A 4,795-nucleotide genomic window follows, 5' to 3' on the forward strand; every position below is an offset into this window, starting at 1 on the left:
TAAAGGACATCTGACTGGTTTCCAATGAAAGAAACATCTATTAGATGTTTCAGACCAAGACCCCAGGTGGACCCCAAGACTCCTCGGGATGGCCTCAACGTGCCCCCGTCATGGTCCCTCTTTTCCGCCGTATCCGCCGCGTGACATTGCTCTGCTCCTACCAGCATCGCTGGCTGCTGTAAAGGAAGAATCTTCTTCTAACATCAGAGGCGAAGTTCTCCCCAACCTCAGGATGATTGCTCATTTTCTCTCTGCTCCCTTTTCCCTTCTATATATGGAGCGAGTGTTTCTGCTTCGTGTGCTGAAAAGGTTAGTGGTGTCACTTCTGTTTATACGGCTGAGGAGACAAGTGTGATAAAGATGACGCAGACACCCAGGTGTGGACTGGGGCTCCAGGGCTCGAGACCAGCTCCCCCACCCATGGCCCGTGCCCTTCCTAGGATCGCTTAGCTCCCAGAACCCCGCCTTTCCAGGCCTCAGTGCTCAGGCTTTGTGCAGTGCAGACCACTTGGTTCAAGTTGGCAGGTGCCCCAGATTGCTCATCATCAGCTCCTTAAGGAGGAATGAGGGGAACCTGCAGAGGACTGGACTTGAAACTCAATTAAGATGTAAATTAGAGACGCGACTTGATAAAGCTCAGGCAGAAACACACGCGCGTTCTCTCCAGGCTTAAAGTTTGCCTTTTCCGTAGACTCTGTGCTTCATTTGTTTTATTTTGATTCATCCAAGTACCCGGAAGGAATAATGCTGGTGCATTTAGGACCATCATGCTAGAAGTCCGGGAAATTAAGACTCAGTGGAATTCCAACCAGGCCCCAGTCTGGATGGGGACAGATGCCTCAGGCTGCAAGACTACCGTCTGGGCATCTGTGTACATGAGCCGCAGCCCAGAGGGGACGTGGAACCTTCTCCTGGCCCTCAGCCTGAAGCCGAGCACCTCCGCCCTGGGCGTGAGTTCTGAGAATCCTGGTTTCTAGATCTCCCCAGTGACGGTTATGACCAGCCGGGCACAGGGAACCTGTTCCAGGGGCATGGAAAGAGAGCCCCGTCCACATCTGTGTCTCCTCTGGGAGCACGCAGCGTCAGGAAACGACATGGAGATGCAGAAGTGAGACCTGGAGGGGAGGGAGGCTGTGTGGCCGCTGTGGGGCCCTGAGACCGAGCCTGGGGGAGCTCAGCCGCGGTCAGTGGACACTCAGTGCACACCCTCTTTCAGGTCACTTCTCAAGTCACCAAATCCCGCAGTCTGCTGGGGACCAAGCTTCCTTGCACAGATCAGTGAGGAGAGTCCGACCCTGGGCCCCCTGGAAGCCGAGCAGAGGGAAGCGATGTGACCGTGAGAGAGCTGGTTCCGACACGTGGGCGCCTTCAGGCGCGGCTGCATCACAGAGCAGATGCCTGCGAAGCCTGGGCGCTGTGATCGCCCGGCCTGAGCGAGTTTCATCTTTAATTTTGTAGCCCAGACATCTTCTGAGGTTCGTAGGAGTCTGCAAACAATTTTTCCTGTGAATGAAGCTTGTTCCCAGGAAACTACTCATCCCAAGCATGGATGAGTGCTAGTTCTTATTTCATTCATAAAAATTGATCATCTATCACATCACAAAGATAAGAATCAGAAAAAAGTAATATTTACAATGGTATTATCTGGGCACAATGCAATAAAGCTAAAAATGGTGAACCAATACCAAAGCAAAAATGTTCTTTTTAAAAATTTGCTTTCAAATTTTGAAACATGAAAATTTTAAAACCTGCTATTAAATAATTCAGGTAGAAATGTCAATATAAACAGAAATTACTTAATTTTAAACAAATTAATGATAGGGAAAGTCCTGCAGATCAGTATCTGTATCTACATTTACATCAGTCATGGGGAAAGACCAGGCCCTTTTGCATGTTAGTCACTCAGTTTTGTCAGACGCTTTGCGACCCCATGGACTATAGCTCACCAGGTTCCTCTGTCCATGGAATTCTCCAGGCAAGAATACTGGAGTGGATGGCCATTTCCTTCTCCAAGGTCCTTTTGAGCCACATAAAAAAAACAAAAATTCTACATTGTTGGCCTGAACTGGTCATGTGAACCTGCCTGTGGGTGGGGACCTGTCAAGCGGGCACCCCCACCTGCTCACACATCCCGTTTTTGTGCAGCAGGTGATGTAACTTCTCACAAAGGCTATGTGGTATTTAAGAACATGGGCTCCAGAACCACGTCGTCTGAGCTACTCGAGTTTCACTACTTTCTAGCTGTGTGCCTGGGTCAGTTACTGAGCATCTCTGAGTTACAGTTATCTCATTTGTATCACTAAAATGAGGATGCTAATAAAACCTGCCAGGAACAGTCGTTGTGAGGACTGTGCTCACGAATGTAGCGACACTCCTGTGTTTCCAGCATCTGCAAGTGTAATTCCTTCAGGTGCTTTTCTGGATGGACACCTGCTGGCTGGTAGATGCAAAACCTGGAGCAGAGTTTGAAAATTTATTGTTGTTCGAAGGTGGGCTGTTCTTTTTTTACATGTTGCTGGAAAACCTTCCCAACCCACGTCCCTCCGTCCCATCCTTCCTTCCTTCTCTCTTTGCCACATAGGCAAGTGAGGCCTTAGGCCCAGTGACAGCTACATCACACCTGTTCTGATGTTTGTCAGCATCAGAGGCAGTGACACTGGACAGATTTGAAGGTCTTTAGTTTTCATGGGATTTCAGAGAAATTGATCTCCATGGTTCCCATTATTTTTAAATGAATTAGCTCAAAGTTCAGTGGTACTCAAGATGATGTTTTAATCGGGATTTACATGGAATTCATTCTGCATTTCCCCCGCTCCCATCCCTCCTGAGACTCTGTTACTAACAGATGTTTGTGCTCTGGGGCCTGAATAAGACCCTTATCAAAGGGGCTAAGCTCTGTTCTCACCACCATGTAAGGCAGGAATAATCTCCCTTTCCTAACTGCCTCGAGATCTGCAGGTGTAGAGTTTCATTTGAAGGATTTTGTGGGGGTATATACACATGATCAATGTTCCAGTGGATATTCTTGCCTAATCCTAGGGGTTTTACGGTTGCTCTTGGTTATGTGTGTTATGAAACTTACAAAGTCTTTCATTCATTGCAAAGTCCCGGGATGATTCTCACATGGAGGAAAACTTCTGACCAGTAAACTTGAAGGAGCCCCCGCTAAGGCAAGAATTCAGGAGAAATAACTTCTTGTGGTTGGTTTTTTGTTTTCTTAGATCTAGATCCAACTGAGGACATCTAGGTCCAACTGGGGACATCATCTCCCTGTGGCTTGTACGTTGGTCTCTGTACACGCAGCCTAGGTGTTTAAGGGTCTGCACCAGCCCCAAAGCTGTGTTTATTCCAAGTGTAATCAACACTCTGTAAAATTGCAAGGAAATAGCAAATGTACATAAAGTAAAATTGTAGGTACACATACAATGCATAAAAAGGAGTGGGAAGTGTAGATAAAAAGGTGAGAGCAACATAGATAATTGCCCAATGTTTATGCCAAATAAGACACAGCAAGATTTAGACATTCTGATAAATAGACCGAAACAGCAATTCTAATTTTATGAGCAGTTTCAGGAGGTGGAATAGAACTACTATGGAGATGAGGGGACAGGCACGAACAGGGGACACCCAGAGGCCCGGGCGGACTCAGTGTTCACGGAGCCCAGGGCTGTCCTGGGGCTGCTGGTGGGGCTCGGAGCAGCTGGAGGCTCCGACTGCAGAGCGTCTGGTCCTGCACTGAAGGACCACAGTGGTTTATACATCTTCAAATAGCAGCATTATTGTTTTCTTCTAAACACCAGGTTTGACTACCGCAGCTTCATTTCAAAGGGCCCTATACGCGGGTGGAAACAAACAAAAAACACAGCTTTTCAGCTGTTTAATGAACACCTTCACACTCCTGAGACTTCAGCGCTGTTGCCGTTTTGTGGGCAGTGAAGGCAGTCAGGGTTGAGGGCTTCTGCCGTGTCCCCCAGCACAGCCGCCTGAACCACCCCATCAGTGGCGTCGGTTCTGCTTAGGAACGCCGGCTGGCCCCGAGGTCTCGACCGGCTCCTCTGCGGCAGGTTCTGAGACCACGTTGGCCTGGAGCTCCTGGCCGCTTCACCTCGGGGAGACTTCCGGCTGCTCCTCACACACGCGGAGACAGAGAGGGCAACCCCGGCACCAGAGGGGCGTGTCTTCACTCCGGAAGCTCCGTTGGTTGGGGAAGGAGGAGGTTTTACGTGGAGACAAATCCCGTTTCAACACGTTCACTGACCTTTCGTTTAGCGGAGCGTTGTGACCATCCCAGCAGGCTCGAGATGTTGCCAAGTCACGACCACTCGTCAGGCCCCAGCCTCCTGCAGACCTGTGCCTGGTGCTCTGCGGAGACCCGGCCGTCGAGGAGAGGCCCGTCCCCGCCCTCGGAGAGCAGCCAGCCGGGAGCAAAGGGCCCGGCGCCCCCGTGGTCAGGCCACGAGCCGCGGCGGAGGGGCGATGGCCGCGCCGCACGGCAGGGTCGGGCCGCCTGTCGCAGTGGGTGAGGTTTGCGGTGCAGTTTGGCGGTCACCCGGGTCTCCGGAGAAGGAGCGAGAGAAGAGCCTGGAGCACACACAGCAGCCGCTGCAGGACGGGAGGCTCTGCGCCGTGGCGGGCCGCAGGTTCTCAGCGGCCGCTGCCCGGGGCTGGGGCCACCTGGCCAGCGGGTGTCCCCGGGGCGCCTGCTCCGACGGTCTCCCGGCCCGCAGCCACAGCGGCCCCTCGGGCAGAAGCAGCTTCCGGAGCCGGAGCGGCTGCTCCGGGAGCTGGGCGTGGC

The 4,795-nt window shown here is 51.6% G+C and overlaps 1 long non-coding RNA gene across 1 annotated transcript; it reads right to left on the reverse strand.

The window, feature by feature from the left end:
• Positions 1-2,747: 2,747 nt before the first annotated feature.
• Positions 2,748-4,424, reverse strand: LOC139034027 (uncharacterized). Its single transcript, XR_011486494.1, has 2 exons — positions 4,259-4,424; positions 2,748-3,832 (listed from the first exon to the last, which is right to left on the reverse strand). It is a non-coding gene; the product is annotated as an uncharacterized lncRNA (long non-coding RNA).
• Between the last annotated feature and the right edge of the window lie 371 nt (positions 4,425-4,795).

This window comes from Odocoileus virginianus, unplaced genomic scaffold (genome assembly GCF_023699985.2).
Source record: "Odocoileus virginianus isolate 20LAN1187 ecotype Illinois unplaced genomic scaffold, Ovbor_1.2 Unplaced_Contig_19, whole genome shotgun sequence".
NCBI classification, from domain to species: Eukaryota; Metazoa; Chordata; class Mammalia; order Artiodactyla; family Cervidae; genus Odocoileus; species Odocoileus virginianus.